This window comes from Capra hircus, chromosome 13 (assembly GCF_001704415.2).
Source record: "Capra hircus breed San Clemente chromosome 13, ASM170441v1, whole genome shotgun sequence".
Classification (NCBI taxonomy): domain Eukaryota; kingdom Metazoa; phylum Chordata; class Mammalia; order Artiodactyla; family Bovidae; genus Capra; species Capra hircus.
In genome coordinates, this window is record NC_030820.1 from 34,686,690 (window position 1) to 34,708,838 (window position 22,149).

A 22,149-nucleotide genomic window follows, 5' to 3' on the forward strand; every position below is an offset into this window, starting at 1 on the left:
GCCAGGAAAGAGATGGGAGGTATTTGCATGTGGGCCTTTCTGGATCACATGCTTAATCTCCTCCTCAGATTGTTCTTGTGATAATGACAGACCAACAGAAGTGACAGAAAACTCAGTGTCCCTAAGATTCTGGTTTCCGAGTAAGGGCAGAGGTAGGTTTACCACAAAGCTGATGTAGCTTTGGCCTTAGGGCTCCTTGCTAGTGGGGACCCCTCTGTGGCTCTATGCCAACTTCTGTACCCTCCCAGGCTGGGCCCAACACACCTGGACTTGCATACAGCTGTCAAGGTGCACAATGTTCTGTTTTATTCAGTTGCACTGGATCTTAGCTGCAACGTGTGGGATCTAGTTCCCTGACCAAGAATTGAACCTGGTCCCCCTGCATTGGGAGCCCTGAGTCTTAGCCACTGGACCCCCAGGCAAGTCTCAAAGGTGCATAACTTTTGATGATTTCCATGAAAAACCTAAACGGCCCATGTGAATTGAGGTCCAGTTAACAAATTCCACTTGGGGAAGAACATTTCTTTTAAGTAAACTGGAGCTCTCATGGAAAGATCTCGGGATATTTGTCTGCCAAGAGGTGGTCAAGGGGAGTGGGGCTGAGAAGGTGGTCAGGAGAGCACCCAGGGAAGTCAGGGCTGGGACATGAGCACTGAGGACTTACCAGGCCCAGAAAGCCATGAGTTGTGGCTGAGATGGGCCACCAGACAGAACATCAGCTTCAGAGAAGCCAGGCAGCCCCAAGAAGGTTCTGAGGGAACCCACTGCTCACCTCCTTCCTGGAAGATGGGCAGTGGGGCTGTCAGACCCTAGGGCAATGAAGACAGAATGATCCTATCCTGAAACCAACACCTGCCCACCCGAGTACTTCCTGCTTCAGGCAGCAAGGCTGATTGTGTGGGGGAATTGGAATGCGTTACACGAAGAGTCGGACAGGACTGAGGGACTTCCCTTTCACTTTTCACTTTCATGCATTAGAGAAGGAAATGGCAACTCACTCCAGTGTTCTTGCCTGGAGAATCCCAGGGACGGGGGAGCCTGGTGGGCTGCCGTCGATGGGTTGCACAGAGTTGGACACAACTGAAGTGACTTAGCAGCAGCATGGAAGATGGATGGGACCTTTCCATCTGAGCCTTGGAGAAGGTCTTATCTAAGCTGCTCTTAGACTGGCATATAGACCTGTTTGGGGAGGTCACATGGGCAACGCTGGAACCTGATCCTCTGATGATCACAACGCCCTTGTGTCTGCCTTGAGGTCTGAAAATAACTTGAAACAGATCATGAAGACTGCCCACCCAGAATGTGCTGGACCTAATGGGGGCTTGCTGAGCCTCAGAAAAACAGCTTCCATCTAGGGGGCCAACCAACACGTCTATGCCCCTGGTGCTAGTTCTGCCGGATGTATGCCATGTCATGATGCAGCAAGACCTGAGAGCAGTGGGCTGATTTCTATCAGCCACCGAGTTCCTCCACTATCTGACATACCGAAGTCAATTGATCTTTCATTGACAGCACTTTTCCGTGGCGTAACTCAGTGTGAAAGCAATGTTTTCTAGAGGGCCTGGGGGATTTTTTTATTTTCTGTAGATCTGAAGCATGATTGGAAACAAAGATTGTTTGATGCCAGCATCCAGGGCCAGCCCTAGGGGCAGCCAGAAAGAAATGTGCTGCCCAGCAGGCTGGCAGTTGAATCAAAGCCTTATGGGGACTTTCTCTGGGCAAAGAACCAGGCTGGCCCCTGCAAGGGGACACAAGTAGGAGAAGGTTCCAGCCCCCCGGACCAATCCAGTCCCTGCTGAAAGGAAGTATATCCCATTTTGGAATTGTTAGGAGTTTCTTTGTGTTAATGTATGACTTTCTGTTTCCCCAAATACTTTTTTGACCAAGACTGACTTTTTGCCTGGGAGCTAGATTTTTAAATGTTGATTTAATCTCAAGTGCACAAGAAAGTGATCATTGCAGTAACAGGGTTTCAAAACTTCGCTTTGAGCCGGAGATGAGGATGCAAAGTGGCTGCACACAGAGCACTTTTGTCCCAGATCTCACATGCCCCTGCTGTGACTTTTGTTTGGGCTTCCCCCAAACAAAAGGGAGGGCAGGCAGGTGGCAGTGTCAGGAGGAGGGGACATCGCACAATCATGGGTCCTGGTGAAGAAGCGATGGGAAATCTGCTTTGTCTCACTCCAAAGTCAAAATGAGAGACGATGGGGGGAAAGGATAGTTAGGGAATTTGGGACAGACATGTGCACACTGCTATATTTTAAATGGATAACTGGGGCTTCCCTGGAGGTCCAGTGGTAAAGAATCCACCTGTCTATGCAAGAGACATGGGTTTGATCCCTGATTTGGGAAGACAGCACATTCCATAGAGCAACAAAGTTCATGTGCCACAACCACTGTGCTGGTGCTCCAGAGCCCGGGAGCTGCAGCCACGGAAGCCCGCACGCCCGGGAGCCTGCGCGCTGCAAGAGAAGCTGCGGCAGAGAGGCGCACACATTGCAACACTCACCGTGACTAGAGAAAAGCCCTCCCAGCAGTGAAGACCCAGAGCAGCCAACAATAAATGAATACAATGGAAAACCAACAAGGATCTACTGTATAGCACAGGGAACTCTGCTCCTCGTTACATGGCCGCCTGGATGGGAGGGGAGTTTGGGGGAGAACAGATACATGTACATGTTTGGCTGAGTCCCTTTGTTTTCTGCCTGAAACTACCACAACATTGTTAATCAGCTATACTCCTATTAAAAAAACAAAAAAACAAAACAAAGTGAGATCACATATGAGGACAGAGCATGTCCTTCACTTATGATCAGTGCTGGGGTAAGTTCTAAGCACTTCACCTTCAGACATCTGTTTCATCAGAAACTGCAGAGATGGAAGTGATAAAGGCGAGCTTATCTGGGTGTCCAGAGCACTAAAGCTGATTTCATGAGATCCTGTTAACTCTGGTGACTGTACAAGTGAAGTGAACTGGAAATACAAACAGCAAGGAATCAGCTGGAGGGCAGAATATTCTCATTACAGCCCTCTGTCCACGCAGAGGTGCCCTGAGTTGTCTTGGTAATCGTATTATCCTTGGAATAACTGAAAATCAGAAGAGCTGGGCAATTGCTCTACAAATGCTATCATTCTTATGTCCTTTAATAAACTCATGCTAAATTTCCTCTCTATGAAGCTTAGAGTACTTCAGGTCTCTTTTCCCTACATGGATGTAGAACTCCAGGAGTGGAAATCGTTTTGCATTTCATCGGAACATGTCTCCTTAGTGGTCCAACTAAGCTCCAGATGACTTGGTTCTTCTGAGCCTAACATTCTTGCAAGGCATCCAAGGAATGAAAAGGAAGAAGAACAATCTCAGGAACAAGATAGCAGTGCACCCAAGGGGTGGGGCTGATTTCTAGGTCAACGTGGCTTCTTATGAAAGCACGTGGGTGGACTCCGGGGACCACGAACCCACAGGCAGTAAGAATCAAGGAGAGGTTATAGAATGACAAGGGCTGGTGTCAACTTTGGGCCTCAGCAGAGCCTCCCCACTCTCTGCCTGGGTATTTCTTCTGCTTGGAAATTCAGGTCTTGCCAAAGCTTTGCTTCCAAAAGATGAGAAGGCTGGGTGGGGCCTCAGGGGCCCAGGCGACGCCCTGGATCTCTCACAACTTCCCTGTGTGGACTTATCTGTGAGTCCTCTCCAGAGCCCATGAGCAAGAAAGCCCCAATTGTTTCTATCTTAATTAAACTACACAGGAAAGAGAGAGTGCAAACAGGGTAATTAATTCAGATTTTGTTTCTGAAACCCCAAGTTCCTTTTGTCCCCTGGCCAGCAGACAAGAATGAACAGAAAGATTTTAGCAAATAACCTTCCTCATTCTCCTCTGTGGCCCTCCCCTGGCCCCAGCCAGCTCTCCAGAAACAGCTGCTGCTCCTAGAGATATTCTGGGTGCACACACACACCTACGCTTAGCTAGCACCCTTCCTTGGAAAACAACAACAACGAAATACATAATGTGTACATAATTTTACATCTTGGTTTTTGACAGAATTATTTCCCAGCGGTGACAGAAGGAAGAATTTAAATAAGAGCAATCATATTTAACAAGTGTCTTGCATTTGTCTTAGACAAAACTTTCCCCAGCTGTTTCTGCCTGGTGGAGGGAGACTTCAACCTGCCCCACCCCAGTGCCCTTCCCGGTGCTTTTCTTTCATTTGGAAATAGAGGGGTGGAGCCAGAGGGCTGGGACCAGAGGGCCTCTCTTCACTCCCAGCTTTTGCTATCTTTTAAATTCCCTGAATATTCATTGAAGGGACTATTGCTGAAACTTCAATACTTTGGCCACGTGATGCAAAGAGCTGACTCATCAGGAAAAAGCTGATGTTGGGAAAGACTGAAGCAAAAGGAAAAGGGGGCGACAGAGGATGAAATTGTTAGATAGCATTACCCACTCAGTGGACATGAATTTGAGACAATCTGGGAGAGAGAGGAGGACAGGGAAGCCTGGAGTGCTGCAGTCCATGCATGGGTGGGAAAGAGTCTGATATGACTTCACGACTCTAAGTAACAACAATAACAACAAAGATTCATTGAACAGGAAAGGAAATTGAACAGGCCACGTTTACGGAGCTGCCAAAGGTCTGAACTGAATTGTTCGCAGGCCAAGATGGGAACCAAGGCTGCTGACTTCTAACATAAGGTTCTTGCCTTCAGACCACATGGCTGTCTTGAGGGCCTGGGGAATCCCAGAGCAGAAGTGAGACAGCACTTTACACACCCATTAGCTCTGGGCTGTGCTGAATGGACAGGGCTAGACTGGACCCATCAATCAAGTTCTTTTCTAGAGGTACAAAGAGGCTGGATCTTGTCTCCAGCTGAGGTCATGAGATGCCACTCATGAGAACAGGCTCTGGGGCAAAGGACACAGAAAGGAGGGACTCTAGACATGGAGACAATATCAAGGTGATGTTAAAGGGGAAGAATTGCTGGTGTTTGATGCAGAAATAAGGTCATGAGCTTCTCATTGATGTTAGCAATGACAAAGTACGTTGCTATGTGCCCTCTGTTCCCCAGAGCCGTGGGATGTAGTGGAGCAGACAGTCCTATTCCAAGGAATGAACTTCATGGTATTCAAACTCCTTTTGATGCAAACGGTATTGTAGTTTTGACCTTGAACAAATTTCTAGTCCCCAATTCTGACGCAGGGGATGCTTTTCCCCACAAGACCCCCTAATTCTCAGGCACCAGCTAGTAGTCCTACAATTCAACACGATTCTGACACTTTTTTCCTAGAGATAGCATCAGGTCCCAAGGTAAGGAGCTCAGTCCTATAAGACTGCCTCCTACCTCAACTCCAGATGCTAATCACCTGTCTTGGTTGTCACCTGGGTTCCTGGGATTCCCACAACCCCCTCCTGGGGTTTGATTTATTTGCTAGAGTGGCTTACAGAACTCAGAGAATCATTTTCCTTACTAGATCACCTGTTTATTACAAGGCATACTGAAGAAATTACCAGCCAGAGGAAGCAATCCTTAGGGTGAGGTCCCAAACAAAGGGACTTTGTGGAGGTCCTTCTGTCCTTGGGACATGAAGTTTGGGACATGGCACAGTGGCAAGGGGAAGGGTCTGGCTAGAAACTTGGAAGCTCTCTGAGCCCCTCCTTTGAGGTTTTTTTCTTTTTTTTTGCTGCACTATGCAGCATGTGGGGTCTTAGCTCTCTGCATGCATGCTAAGTCACTTCAGTCATATCTGACTCTTTTGCAACTATACTGACTGTAGCCAGCCAGGCTCCTCTGTCCATGGGATTCTCCAGGCAAGAATACTGGAGTGGGTTGTCATTTCCTACTGCGCTTAGTTCTCTGACCAGGCATCAAATTCAAGCCCTCTGCATTGGAAGTGTAGAGTCTTAACACTGGACTGCCAGGGAAGCTCTTTTGTGTTTTAATGGAGGTCTTGTTTCACAGATGTATTCATTGAATCATTGACCATTGATGACTGACTCAACCTCCAGCCCTTCTCCTCTCCTAAGAGGTCAAGGGGTGGTATAATTCCAGGGCAGTGAGAGTGAGGGAAGAGGGAGTAAGACAGAAAATGATGAGAAGCAAATCAATGTATTACTGAACTGGCTACAGTTTCAGGAAAAGACACAGGTGTCCTGTCTTGCTGGTCAAGGTTTGCCTGTGAGTGGTGGCCTTTCTGCAGCGCTGGGTTGTGTCTCCAGGTAACTTTAGGCAGTTTCTGATTAATCAAGTTCCATTTACCTCCTTTTAGCACTTCACTCAAATCCATAAGTGAGGGTTGGGACTGAGAAAACCCACCACTTGACCATCTCTTCTTATGCTGACATGTGCAATCCAGGATATTTACCTTTGAAAGAATAGACCAAGGATGTGATACTGAAAACTAGGCCTCTATGCACTGGTGCTGAATTAAAGCTTAGAGACAGAGTTCAGGTGAAGTAGAATAGCTTTATTGCTTTGCAAAGCAAAGGGGGACACAGTGGGCTTGAGCCGTCCAAAAACTGCGTGTGTCAACCCAGGAGGATTTGGCGGAGGATTTATAGCAGCCATTCAAGGGTGGGTTTGCTGATAAGATCAGTGTGTGTGCAGGGCCTACATTCCTTTAATCTGGCCTCAAGTGGTCTCTTGACAAGCTTCTCTGGTTCTTAGGGCTTTCAAACCATGATCTTCTCTCTGGATTGAAGAATGCTAATATCTTCCATTTGGTGGCAGCTTTATTTCTCTAGAAGAAATCAAAGATGCTATTATGTGTATCCCTTCAGGTGGAACAAGGACCTGCCCCAAATCTGCACTATTGTTTTTTGACTGCTCCTCTCTGTCTCCACATCCTCTCCCTTCTTTGATTAGCAACTGTTGAATACACCCTCTGGGTCTTCCCTGATAGCTCAGTTGGTTAAGAATCCGCCTGCTATGCAGGAGACCCTGGTTCAATTCCTTGGTCAGGAAAATTCCCTGGATAGGCTACCCACTCCAGTATTCTGGCCTGGAGAATTCCATGGGATTACAAAGAGTTGGACATGACTGAGTGCCTTTCATTTTCACTTTGGGACTCAGGGAAGGTCATGGAGGCTGATGTCTATATCCTATAAACAAGAACTGGGGGACAGAAAGGCTTTTGTTCCCAGAAGCCCCACAGTGTCTCACTCAGTTTCAGATGGGACAGTGGGAGCTATCCTCCAGCATGCAGGGGATGGCGGGGCATTGTCTACAGAGAACTCACAAACCATGAAGAAATCAGTACAAGCAGTTGTGCTTTGAGTACTACTCTACCCTGGTCCGTGATAAAATGATGCTTCCTAAAAAAAATCTTTTGTTGGTCTAGATTCTAAACAATTGCTGTGGTGATTGCTGACTTCCTATAATATACGTAAGCTAAAAGTTATCATATTTGAATTACTTATCTTTTTTGTTTTTTTTTAATTGTTTTTAAGACTTGTGGTAAAATATACTACATAAAATATGCAATTTCCCATTTTCACCGTTTTGAAGTATACAGTTTAGTGTCATTACATACATTCATGTTGTTTTGCAGCCATCACTACCATCCGTGCACAGAACCCTTTTTCGTCTTGCAAAATTGAAACTCCATCCCCATTAAACACTAACTTCCTGTTCCCCTCCCCCCAGCCCCTGGAGACAACCCTTCTACTTTCTGTCTCTGTGAATTGACTGCTCTCCATACCTCACAGTAGGACAGTCATTACTTATCTGATAAACATATGGTGCTAACTTACGGAGCTAATTGCAAAGTTATCCCCACAGAGAACTCAGTTACCTATGTTAGTTTCAAGAGTAAGTTTCCAGCATGACATAATTGTTGACCATTACTCACTCACAGTTGGTGTCTGCAGCCTCTGTGGTCTTAGGCATATCCACGTTTAAACCAATTCAAAATCAACAATGACTTTTAGAGAATAGTTTTAGAGAAGAAGAAATAGGTCTGAGTCACTTCAATTCTATCACTCTGTGTGACCACTTGGAGTTCCTATTTGTGTTTAAAATTTGAAATAGTAAAATAGAATATGAACTATGAGGTAAAATATTTTTGTCTGGTAGGTGTAAAATTTGGTTCACACATGAAATATTTTAAATTTGAAAAAAATCTTTTAAAATTATTTTTTCTCTTTTAAATACTGATTGTTATAATTAAAAGTTACTTTTTCTCTTGTAATTACTGTTTGTTGTAAAACAAAAAATGGACCAAGAAATTGGTGAGCTACAGTCCATGGGGCTGCAAAGAGCTGGACACAACTGAGCATCTTTCACTTTCACTTTTCACTTCTGTTTAAGGGAAATGAAAAAATAGAATAAAACAGGCAGTTGATATTTGATAATATTATGATTTTATAAATGTCTACTAAGTACCAAAATTACAGAGAACATAGGTGGTTTATTAAAACTATTTTCTTCTGATTTTATTGAGATATAATTGACCTATTATGTCAAAGCTGTATATTGTCACCCTGTTTGTTTAACTTATATGCAGAGTATATCATGAGAAATGCTGGACTGGATGAAGCACAAGCTGGAATCAAGATTGGTGAGAGAAATATCAATAACCTCATATATGCAGATGACACCACCCTTATGGCAGAAAGCGAAGAAGAACGAAAGAGCCTGTTGATGAAAGTGAAAGAGGAGAGTGAAAAAGCTGGCTTAAAACTCAACATTCAGAAAGCTACGATCATGGCATCTGGTCCCATCACTTCATGGGAAATAAATGGGGAAACAGGGAAAACAGTGTCAGACTTTATTTTTTTGGGGCTCCAAAATCACTGCAGATGGTGATTGCAGCCATGAAATTGAAAGATGCTTGTTCCTTGGAAGAAAAGTTTTGACCAACCTAGACAGCATATTAAAAAGCAGAGACATTTCTTTGCCAACAAAGGTCTGTCTAGTCAAAACTATGGTTTTTCCAGTAGTCATGTATGGATGTGAGAGTTGGACTATAAAGAAAGCTGAGCATCCAAGAATTGATGCTTTTGAACTGTGGTGTTGGAGAAGACTCTTGAGAAGACTGCAAGTAGATCCAACCAGTCCATCCTAAAGGAAATCAGTCCTGAATATTCATTGGAAGGACTGATGCTGAAGCTGAAACTTCAGCTTTGGCCACCTGATGCAAAGAACTGACTCATTTGAAAAGACCCTGATGCTGGGAAAGATTGAAGGCAGGAGGAGAAGGGGACAACGGGATGAGATGGTTGGATGGCATCACCGACTCAAAGGACATGAGTTTGAGTAAACTCCAGCAGTTGGTGATGGACAGGGATGTCTGGAGTGCTGCAGTCCATGGGGTCACAAAGAGTCAGACATGCCTGAGTGACTGAACTAAACTGAACTGAATTGACATATACCATCATATAAGTTTAAGCTGCCATTCTGGGGCCCAGATTGCTGCTGGATGCATCAGAGAGATCTTGGAATAATTGGATATGGATGGACTGAGCATAAACCTCTGCCATGGTCAAGGCAATGTCCCCACTATTGCTCTGATCAGTGTACACAGTGGTGTCCAGCACAGTTCTAAGAAATCCTTTTCGCAACTTTGCAGAATTTACTCTTTTGGTTGTGTTTCTTCAGGTGGGATATTTTTGGAATTATGGAAAATTTTATGAATTCTTAGAAGTCTCACCCCATCAATGAGAAGTGGTACAGACTGTAGGTATCAAATAAAAAGCCTTTCCCAAAGAAGATGGGGTCAGTATGAAGCTGTCCAAAATAAAGAACTGACTGTCAATAAAGAAGCTGTCAAAATAACCACGGGTTATTTTGAAAAATTAATCCTGATTTTGAAGTTAGGAAGATCTGCTTAGATTTCATGAAAATGGCCTTTAACTCTGCAACAACAAAAGATGAACAAGTAATGTTGACATAGAAAATAGAATTAAATATTGAAGAAGAGTATATAGCAATGACAAAAGATGGGGCCTACATTGCCATAAGAAACCCGACGTGTAATGTGTGAATATCCCAGGCATTTTCCCCAAGAACTCAACACTTGTTCTAAAGGAACAGAACAGGTAATGTCAAGGTTTACTCTCTGATTTTTGGAGAGGTAGAAAAACTTGGAAAGATTTTAGCAAATATTGAGGCAATATATAGTAAATCTTCTGGAGAAGATATTTGGAAGACAATGGAAATTTTTCTTAGTAGGAAGACTTTTGAAAGCCACTGGGATCAATTCCCAAGAACAAAAATATCGGCAATGTTGCTATTTCTGGAGTTTATTGTGAAATGGGATTCATGGAAATGTCTGCTAAACTGTATTCTTTTCCTAACTGTTCGTATATCTGTTGTCTCATGTGGAAGGAGCTTTCTGCAATTAAAATTAATAAACATTGTTCTCAAATCAACTATAAGAAAGAAAAATGGAAAATCTGACCATAGCATAGAATGTATTGCACATATCCATGAAGAAGATCAATCAAAGCTAAGTCTGTTATTGACAGATTTGCAGGAGTTATGACTGGAAAGCAGAAACTATAACTTATTATTGTCTACTGCAACAGAGAAAAGTAGAGATTCTATCTCTTTAAAAAATAAATTAATGCATTTAAAAATATTAATCATTCTCTTTTTAAAAAATAAATTTTTATTTTTAATTGGAGGATTATTTCTTTATAATGTGTTGATTTCCTTGGTTCAACAACGTAAATCAGCTATAAATATACATATATTGCCTCCCTCCCCACTTCCATCCACTCCCAGGGAGCTCAGCCTGGTGCTCTGTGATGACCTAGGGGGTGACTTTTTTTTTTGAACTGTAATATTTATGTCATTCTTAATTTTTTTACTGGCATGGCTATTATACAGCCATGTATATATTATACAGCCATGTCTATATTATGAAATTTAATGAAAGAACATTTTCATTGTGCTTCTATTCTGGTCATAACTATATATTATTTCATTTCATAATTATTACTGAAAATAATTTTGTTATATAGAGGAAGGGAGTGTTAAAACATGATCTGCTCTAGGCATTATGTTAGGAGTGCGGTTGTGATAGAGTTGTCTTTGCACACTGCACAAAGAAGTCTTTTTTAATTGAGGTATTCAGAATATTGTATCTTCTTAACTCTTGATCAAAGTTCGAGGTTGGAGCTGGGACCTGGGTCATACTTGACATCATCCAGATCCTGAGACAGTAGAGTGTATCACTCATGATGGGTTCTTCAGTAAACAATTCTTAAAAAAAAAAAGTAAATGAATGAATAAGTGAATGAAAGACTCTTCTCTCTGGCAATCTCCTTTCTGCACAAAGAAGCTTGTGGAATTTTAATAGGACTTAGAAGAAGAGATTTAAAAATACACAGACAAACAAATGTACCAAGGATGACATTGTTTATTAGTGTAAGGTCTGTGAGCTCTGTAAACTTTGGTGTGGTTTTTAATACCGCGGTTGTACACAGCTTAATTAGCAAGAAAGTATGAACCATGAAAATGGTGTTCCTTTAATGAATAAAATTTAATTTGAGAGGAAGTTAAGTTGTTAGGAAAGATGACACAATAACAAGAACTGCAATCAGCAGAAAACAACATGAAAAAGCAGGGACTCACGTTATCTGAATAGTTGTAGAAACCCTTAGGCGTGTTATGACACTGCTGTGAAACTTAACAGAACTTTTGGTTCAAAGCTTCAATTGTGGATCCATCACATTGAATCTAAAATAGCCCAGCAACTCAAGAAGGGTGGTAGTTGCTTCCTTCCTCTTCTGCACTCACTGATGGTAATTAAGAAGTAAGCTGGGAAAGCTAAAAAAAGGTACAATGAAACAGAGGAAGTGTGTGAAAATGGCTGATGTGAGATTTCAGTCCATTTTCAGTCTGTGTGTGTGCGCTGTCCGTACACCGCTGTGGTCTCTCACGCTAGGACTCCCAGCTCCTTTCAGAAACACAGGAGACCTGTCCACTCTTCCGACTCTTTGAGACCCCATGGACTATAGCCCATCAGGTTCCTTTGTCCGTTGAATTTTCTAGGCAAGAATACTGGAGTGGGTTATCGTTTCCTTCTCCAGGGGATCTTCCCAACCCAGGAATCGAACCCTTGTCTCTTCTGTCTCTGGCACTGGCAGGTGGATTCTTTACCAACTGTGCCAGCTGGGAAGGCCCTTGTGTGCACGCTAAGTCACTTCAGTCGTGTCTGACTCTTTGCCACCCTATGGAATGTAGCCCTCCAGGCTCCTCTGTCCGTGGGATTCTGCAGGCAAGAATACTGGAATGGGTTGCTGGGCCCTCCTCTAGGGGATCGTCCTGACCCAGGGATTAAGCCTGCATCTCTTACCTCTCTTGCACTGGCAGGCAGGTTCTTTACCACTAGTGCCACCTGGGAAGCCTGGCGGCCCCGTAGTTCCTACCAAGTATGTAGGCTAGCTAAGGGCTTGGATTGGAAGCATGAAATGTGAGTAGAGTTGGAACAAAGAGCGCATAGGGTGAATTACGTAGAAGAGGCTGTTGACTTAGCATCTGCAAAGGGTTTCTGTTAATGCAGAGGAGAGACCAGGAGAAATGTGTTGACTGCAGCATTATTTATAACTGTGAAATATCAGGAACAGCAGGGAAAGGATTAAATAAGTGATGGTACCTCCACTTGTGAATCTCCATTATCAAGAACAGGTGTATCATGAAGAGTTAATAATTAGACAGAAGAGTTGATCCCTGCTTCACTACTGTAATTACAGCTGTCTTATGGGAAAATCTAATTAGACTCAAAAGGAAGTGTCTGGCTCTCTTGAGATAAAATACACATTCAATAACCTGGCTCATACCATCTGTTATTGCCTCTCTAGAATCAGCACTTACACTTTTCTTGTGCCCTGCTCCTCCTTGCTGCATGCATGTTATTCCCTGTACCTAGAAGAATCTTCCCAGGTAACCCCTGCTAATTCTTTCTGTCTTAGCTGGGATCTCACTTCACGAGGTGAGAGGTGGGGAGAAAACCTTCCCTGATCACCCCTTCCAAGACAAGGTTTTGTGTTCTCTATACAGTATCATAACTGACATTAGACCTCTCACATTAGACCACACTGTCAAGGAGGATGGGCAGCATCGTATCCCCAGGGTGTGAAACAATCCTTCACACACAAAACACTCAATGAATATCTGGAAAATCTTAATATTAAGTGAAAATGGGAGGATACATAATTGTATATATAATTACAACTATTCCTTTAAAAAAAACTATCTTTCAAACAACAGAAATGATACATTGTACAACAAAAAGTTGTTTCAATTGCCAATTTTCTATTGCTGCCATGTATTATTTTCATACCCCTCCAAGGATACTCTTGTTATTTCAAAAACACGAGAGAAAAGAGGAAACTGTCTGAATTCAATGGTGCTGTTGAGAATGGGTTTCAAGCATAGTATCTATATCTATGATTTGACTTTTAAAAAAAAAGGCTGTGGTAATCTCTGGGTGGAGGGAAGTTACATTTATATAAACGACTCATATGTAGGCCACAGTGGAGATGGGCCCAGAGTGAGAGGGGAAATGAAACACAGGGCTGGTGGCATCTGCTGGGAGGCAGGCAGGAGACTGCTCCTTGGAAGACAGAGGACAAAGCTTGCAAGACAAGTTTTGCGCAGGAACAGGGGTGGATCAGTGGATGCTGAGGAAATTTAAGGGATGCTGAAGAAGAAGCTGGGGGAAAGCATGAGAAGAAGAAAGGACAAGAAGGAGCAGATAATCTCCAGGCGGGCAAGGATGAGCTTTCATGGTTTAGATCCATGGGGGGAAAGAGGGAGAGAGAAGCCCAGAGGGAAAATCGGTCAAGTGGAGATGATGGAGGTGGTCATGGTTGGGGATGTGTGGGTCTGTGGATCTAGGGCACATGGACAAACAAGGTCCTCAGAAAAGATCCCATGAGAAAGTCAAAGAAGGAGACACTCAACTTGACCAAAGTCATCATCATAATTTATCTGAAAAGAAGTTCAAGGTACACAAAAGAATGGTGTCAAAGGTGAAGGAAACTTGGGAGTTCAACTCAGATGAATCAATCTCCCATGTGATGAAACTCAGCTGAAAGTCAGCAGGCATGTGACTAGCCCAGAGGGGCACCCAGAGGGAGGAACTGGGGAGAGGGACACGGGGGCGGAGATGAGAAGCTGTTTGTTGTACTAGAACCACTGGGTGGAGGTGAGCATCCCTAACAATTTCTGACTTGTTGGGTGGCAGCTGGGGCAGTTATGTAATGACTACTCCCAAGACCTTCCTAAAATAACATAACCTCAGCAGCAGCTGATAATCACAAAGAAAACAATAGCACAAGAAGAAACCAGGGCAAGTTTTACTGACAGAGTGTTGCACCTTCGGCAAGAGAAAGCATGTCCCCCAGGGCTCAGGAGAAGAAACATGGAAGATGGTGGATGGGCCCTGCAGGGTCCAGGAGACTCGGGTTGAGGACTCTGAGGAACTGCCCTCCAGCCATTCCGGTCTCCTGGAAACAGCCCCTGCTCTTCTCGCTCAGGCTCTGGCCGGATCCTCTTTAGGGCTGGAGAGTCAGATCCAAGCTGGTTCCTGCCTGGGTTTTGGGACTGGAGACCCAAAGCCACGCGGTTAATCATCTCAGTGTCAAAAGCACTGAGGTGTGTGAGATGCTCACCAAGCCTATCAGTTAAGTAAAATGAACACTTCCTCACCCAGGCCTCAACAAAAGCTGACAGAAGAACCTGAGAATGCACCAGAAACCACCTGTGTACGTACACTACCACTGAGCCTGTTCTCTGTCTCAGGAACCAAGCTGTTGCGAGATCTCGCCCCTGCATCCAAGCAGTGATGTCATCACTACTCCAGGCAGGAGACCGGCTGTGCCCACTCCCTCTCCCTGGCCAAGCGTGACCTCCGGGGCTCCTAGTGGTCAAGTCCCAAGTTCACAGCTAGGAACTGATGGAAATATGGCTTTGGCTGCACACACATACACACACACCACTAAAGTGTAAAACCTAGGAGCACAGAAATCACATTTCCTGGCATGGGGTGATGCTGGTCGTGAAGCAGAGAGACTCAAACGGATGACCTAAGTAGGACAAGAGATGCAGACAGTCTGGGGGCCACTCAGACCTTTTGTTCCAGTTTATTCTCAGGCTCAGCTGAATCTCATCATCAAAATTTCTCTTAGATTTTTGAGTCTATGAATTCCCCTTTGGAACTAAACTAGCTTGAGCTGGGGTTCTGTCTCTTACCAGCCCAACAATACACAGAGGCTAGTGCAATCAGCTTGGGCACTCACCAAAAAGCATCTAGCTGCCAAGGAAGAGGAGCACAAACCTCACAATGGAAACAGGCTAGTAAGGGTCTGGTGGGAGTTGAGGACCCAGAGGCTCTTGCCTTTTAAAAAATGATTTTTCTTTTATTTTTAATTGTAGGATAATTGCTTTATAATGTCATGTTAGTTTCTGCTGTACAACTTGAATCAGCTATATGTATACAAAAATCCCTTCCCTCTTGACCCTCCCTCCCACCCCTCTACCCTACCCCTCTAGGTCATCGCAGAGCACCAAGCTGAGCTCCCTGTGGCATACAACAACTTCCCACTAGCTATCCATTTTACACGTGCTAGTGTATAGGTTTCAATGCCACTCTCTCAGTTCGTCCCACCCTCTCCTTCCCCAGCTGTGTCCACAAGTCTGCTCTCTACATCTGAGTCTCTCTTCCTGCCCTGCAAGAAGTTCTTGACTTTGGGATTATCCCAGTGAATGCTGCTGTAAGTGATTAGATCAAGCTAGAAAGCTGGGACAGGGTGAATAAAGGAGGTACCTAAAAGAGCTGGGAAGCTGGTGAGGGTACAGGCAAGGATGCAGATGCTGCTGTTACCCGTGACCATGACTATGAACAGGATAGCAGTTTTGACCACCAAATTAGGGAGCTCATCATTCGGAGGAGGAATTTGGCTGATGTAGGGGATGGTCAGACACATGCAATATGTGTAACTCAAGCACTATATTCCAGGTATAGTGCTTCCAATCTGCAAGATTAGGACACAAATGCAACTCATAAAAGAAAATTATGTAAAATATCAGCCATAGAGCAAATCATATATCTGCACACAATGGGGTGACCACAGAACCCCACCAGCAACGTGGAAAGGAGGGTTGGATTTCAGGGTCCTAACATGAAAGGGCAATGGCAACTTTTGCCCTGAAAGCTACAGGGAAGCCACAGAGAGCAGTGTGAGGATGAGAAGAAGGAAAGTGGCCATTTGGGGAAGAAAGAGAAAAACGCAAAACTACTGGCCAGTGTTGGTGGGAAAAAAGAGGAAGGTATAAGAAACAATCAAATGATTTGGAAATAAAAAAATCAGCATCCAAAAAAAACTGCCTAGGACATAATGGGTGGAGCTGCCGGTGAGGTCTGGTGAGCTCTGAACACAGGACACGTGACCCCAGGCACAGTGGGATGACTTTGGGGAACACTCAAATGTCACGGATGGAGATGAGTGAGTCACAGAGGTAGAACCAGACCAGGCAGACTCTGGGGCTGGGTGAGCTTGCCGCAGGCACTCAGGTCAGCGTGTATCACTGCCAGGGACCAGGGCTGAGCAGCGATGATGAATATTGAGTTCAGGACTAAGGTCTGGTCAAGGGGAGAAAGCACCAGGCAGCCCTCTGAGGGGTCTGTTGTTCTGAGGTTGTGCTTTTTACCCTGAGAAATTCAAGGGTTCTGGTCAACCCTGACTCTGGGATAGACACTGAATCCTAAAGATATGAACACCTTAGACCGACTCCTTAACTCAGCAGGACAAGGAAGATGAGATCCAAGGAGGTTAAGTGGCTTATGGTGTCCCCGCACAGCCAGACAGTGGCAGACCTGCAGTTAGAATCATGGTAGCCTGATTTTCGTGCTGGTGCATGTGTGGATCATAAAGAACACACTGGTCCTTGAGATTTTTCCAAGAAACCCTTCCATTAGGAAATCAACCTTGAGTCCTAAAACAGTAAAGGGCCTCAGAAACCTTGATATAAAAATCAGTTAAACCCAGAACCTTCTGAACTTATATGATTATTCTGTCTTCCCCGCCCCGCGGAACATGGAGTTTCATTTTGAGAGGCATATCACAGAACACACGTTGGAAATGCAATCCGTGTGGTCCTCGGTGGCTTAGAACACACCCAGTTTTCCTGGGCTGGAGGTGCTGCCTTGTCTCCTAGGAGCCTTTGTGATTCAGGTCTGAACATACAGTCATGCTTTTCTTGTCAGTAACCATCTCAACCTTCTGGACTTTCTTAGTTTCCACCTCTTAGGAAACTATAAGCTGGATCTAGCCAACAGGTACAAGATCCCCTGATACCCAGGGATGTCATTTCCCCCCTAAGATCGGTGTTTTATGAACTTTACTTGCTATTTCCCATCATTCCAGACATGAAACCTACACTTCTGAGGAATGCAACCCCATGCAGAAAAATTAATACACTAGAGATACTGCAACTCTGGGAAAGGAAGGAAGGAAACATTTATTTGTTGAACATCTATTAAGTGATATGTGCCATGTGAGATGTTTTACATTGTTTTGCTCACTTTGTGTCTTTCCTTTGCCACAGTGTTTTCCAATCTAGACTGTCTTGGAAAGATGGTTTAATAATTCACGAAAACAACAACAAAAAAAATAATTCACGAAAACATACCCACAGGCTCAGAATTTTCCTTGCATTGGGGGTGAAGTGCATGTCAAAAGGATGGGGTTGGACCCAGCAAATCTTTGGTGTAGGGAAAGGTTTTGTGCAATTGAGATACCATCTCCCCCTCCTACCTGGTCTCCATCCTCCCCGGCTTGTCCTGCTTTTTGGTTCCACTTAGTAGACTTATGCATAGAAAAGTACCTGGGAGTGAGTGTGGCACATTTATAATTTGAATAAAAACTAGAGGGAGGGACTTCCCTGATGGTCCAGAGGCTAAGACTCTGCACTCCAAATGCAGGGGGTCCAGGTTCCATCCCTGGTCAGGGAACTTGATCCCACATGCTGCAACTAAGAGTTCGCATGCCGCCATTAAGATTCGGTACACAAACAAACAAAAAAACAAACAAAGCTAGAAAGAGGGCATTGCTTGAGTAAAGGGAGTGAGTGATGGATGGTGACACTTCAGGCCTTGCAGGGAAGGCTGTTCTGCAGCAAGAACACAGGAACGGTGGGCCCTCCCAAGCCCCTCGGAGCGCCCTGCGCAGGCCACTGTGTGCTCAGTCGTCTGTACGGTGGAAGCAGGGTGAGGATGCTGGTGTGGTGTTTTGCATCTCGCACCTTTGCTGGCTCTAGTACAGGCTGGTTTAAAGCAGCTTTCAGGTGCGTGCAGGACCTCTGCACACCCAGACGCCCTTGTTGGAGACTGGTCCCTGGATGGCTCGTGCCACTGTCCATGGTTTCCTTTTTCTTCACCTGCCTCACTGGTCTATATTCTCAGATTTTCCCAAAGTATAGAATGTAAACCTTGGGTGTAGCTGGAGAATAGTTTTTCTTGATTTTGCTCTGCTCTTCTCAGTTGCTGCAGCTATGTCTGACTCTTTGCAACCCCATGGACTGTAGCCCCCCAGGCTCCTCTGTCCATGGATTTCTCCAGGCAAGAATGCTGAGTGGGTTGCCATTTCCTTCCCCAGGGGAATCTTCCCGACCCAGGGACTGAACCTGCATCTCCTGCATTTCCTGCACTGCAGGCAGACTCTTTATGCACTGGGCTACCAGGGAAGCCTGGGGATTAGAGAAGGTGTATGGAAAGGCCCCTGGAACAGTTAAACTGTGAGCAGCCCTGCTGGGTCAGGGAATGCAAGCAGATGGATGCACTGTTGCTCTGGAAATCTGATTTGCCTGCATTAAGAAAAAAAAAAAAAATCTTGAAAGTTTGTATATGGATGAGATTTGGGATTTGCACCAAGCTTTGTTCACAGTTTTCCTGCTTGCAAAGCTGGATTCCTGCTTGGAAAGTTGAAATTTCATTTCAAAAGGAGAGAGAGAGAAAGGGGGAGAGAGATGGAATCTTCCTGGCTATGTGATGCGAACCATCTGGTCAGTCAAGGTCAGGACTGGTCCCAGTGGAGGCCCCCAGGGCATTTTTGGAAGGGGTACTGGGGAATCACTCTAGCGTGCAGCTCTGTTCACAGGGCCTGAGAGAGAAATTTCCCCAGACCGGTGCTGACCGCTGTTTACTTCTCAGAGGGACTCTGGGCACCTTGCCCTCACCACTTCCTTCCCACGCTCTCCCTTGCTTTCTCTGCCAATCTATAAACACTACAGTATTAACACCTAAGTCTTTGGAGAAATGAATTCTCCTCATCTAAAAAAGTGTTATTCTAAACCACTGCCTATAGAACTGGCTGTGCATGAGCGCTAAGTCATTCAGTCGTGTCCAACTCTTTGCAACCCCATGGACCATACATAGCCCACCAGTCTCTCCTGTCCATGGAATTCTCTAGGCAAGAATACTGGAGTGGGTTGCCATGCTATCCTCCAGGGGATCTTCCCGACCCAGGGATCAAACCCACATCTCTTAGGTCTCCTGCATTGGCAGGTGGGTTCTTTACCACCAGCAACGCCTGGGAAGCCCATAGGACTGGCTGGTTAGAACTTATCAGTTCAGTTCAGCTGCTGAGTTGTGTTCAACTCTGCGACCCCATGGACGGCAGAAAGCCAGGCTTCCCTGTCCATCACCAACTCCTGGAGCCTGCTCAAACTCATGTCCATCGAGTTTGTGATGGCATCCAACCATCTCATCCTCTGCCTTCCCCTTCTCCTCCTGCCCTCAATATTTCCCAGCATCACGGTCTTTTCCAATGAGTCAGTTCTTCGCATCAGGTGGCCAAAATATTGGAGTTTCAGCTTTAGCATCAGTCCTTCCAATGAATATGCAGGCCTAATTTCCTTTAGGACCGACTGGTTTGATCTCCTTAGAGTCCAATGGCTGTTCAGAACTAAATGGAAGAGTTTAGCATCATCTTATGTATTTTTTTTTAGTTTAATGGCCACAAATGCCTGAACCACGAATTGAAAATATGCTATAAGGTGAAAGGATCGATTGAGTATCACAGCAGAGAGAGGTCTGGGGAAGATTTAGCAGGATTCTGTTAATTCAGAGCTGGAGAGGTGATCTTCCAAGAAAGTAAGATGATGGTCCAAAAACCCCACAGCTGCCAAGGGCCAAAAACCAGAAAAGCCTAGGTGTTTCTGACAGCTGGCTCCATCCTGTTTCTAGAACAACATGGTTCAAAAGACTCTGAAAGAAAGTCTGTTATATCATAGTTTAGAATGGGAGGCTGAGGATGGATGCATTCAAATTATAGATATTTCTGAAAGAAAGGTATAAAAAGTTTAATGTGAGAGTAATAGGGAACCTATGAATATTTCAGCCTGGTGGATTTATCTTCAGAATTCAACAGAGTGCTCCAATGGAAGCCCATTTCTCCAGGGACTACACATTCTCAGGGGCAGACCCTGCCAATCAGGGGGACTTGTGTGCAGAGCAGGTCCTCAAAGTGAAGCCACCATAGCACTTGCTTGTCTGGGATACTCCAATGTCCAAATAAAAAAGTAAAGAAATGGGGACTTCCCTGGTGGTCCAGCGGCTGCGACTGCACTCCCAATGCAGAGGGCCCCGGTTTGATCCCTGGTTAGGGAACTGGATTCTTCCTGCAGCAACTAAGATTTTGCATGCTGCAATGAAGATCATAGATCTTGTGAAGCTAAATAAACAACAAAAAATGCAAAATGATAAAAAAGAGAGGTAAAAAATAGACATAAGAAAAACAAACTACTATGTATAAAATAAATCAGCTGTAAAATTATGCAGTACACCCTGGGAATAGAGCCAGTATTTTATGATAACTTTAAATGGAATATAATCTAGAAAAATATTGCATCACTTCGCTATACACCTGAAACTAATGTAATATTTTGAATCAACTATACTTCAATAAAAAATTTTCTAAAAGGAATAGATGAAAAGAGAAATATATATGTTATTCTTTTAAGGTACTTTTTTTCTAAAGTAGTCTTTGATAAGCTTTGTTTCAGGACAGGAAATAAAAGAAGTTTGCATTTCCTTTCTCTACAGCAGTGACCATACCAACCACAGTTTCTGTGGTCAAAACCACCGTTCTCTGATTTTTTTGATGCCCTATTTTCACTGCTATGAGTTAGCATCTATTAGCACTATCGGAGAAGGCAATGGCACCCCATTCCAGTACTCTTGCCTGGAAAATCCCATGGATGGAGGAGCCTGGTAGGCTGCAGTCCATGGGGTCACTAAGAGTCGGACACAACTGAGCTACTTCACTTTCACTTTTCACTTTCCTGCATTAGAGAAGGAAATGGCAACCCACTCCAGTGTTCTTGCCTGGAAAATTCCAGGGATGGCAGAGCCTGGTGGGCTGCCGTCTATGGGGTCGCACAGAGTTGGGCAGGACTGAAGCAACTTAGCAGCAGCAGCAGCATTAACTATTTTTCTCCTAAGGCGTTTACTATTTATTTAACACCCACAGCAATCAAGACAAAACTCAAAATACATGCAGACAATACCCAGAGTATACTGGGACACAAAGACCAGAATCTTCATTTATTTATTTTTTGCTGAAGTAAAAGAATGATAACCCCTTCCCATCAGGTTTTTGATGTTCCTTTATGAAGACAACATGCCAAGCAAACGTAGCAACTGATAAGACCATTTCAACAAAGGGGTGATTATCTTCAGGCTTTTAAAGTAAATGTTCCAGTTTGGCATAATTTTATTCAGGTACCCTTTCAAGAGAGCCTGTGTTTATATTTTGTATTTTACCTGAGTAGAAAAACATCTCTTTTCTCGTACTTAGGAAGTGGTTTTAGCACTTGGAAAGACCTCAGTCACAGGGTGTGATAAGCAGGCCTGGCGCAGCTGGAGGTTCTGACAATACCTGCCTGGGGCAACCCACTGTGAGGAGAAACCATCCAGAAATCACACACGTCAGTGGCTAGGGTTAAGCCGTTTGGGGATTTGCATCAATCTGCCCAAATGAATGACGAGAAACCAAAGAAATCACTCAATCTAGTGTTTACACATCAAACGGTTTCTTATAAACCTTTGGTTGCAACTGTTTTTCACCTATTAAGACAAGTCTCAAAACTCCTGGAAGTTTAGCTAATTTCCAGTTTGTCACAATAGCATTTTTTTAAGGGTTTTTTTT

The 22,149-nt window shown here is 44.3% G+C and overlaps 1 non-coding gene across 1 annotated transcript; it reads left to right on the plus strand.

Annotated features, from left to right (window-relative positions):
• Positions 17,882-17,954, plus strand: TRNAW-CCA. Its single transcript has one exon. It is a non-coding gene; the product is annotated as a tRNA-Trp (tRNA).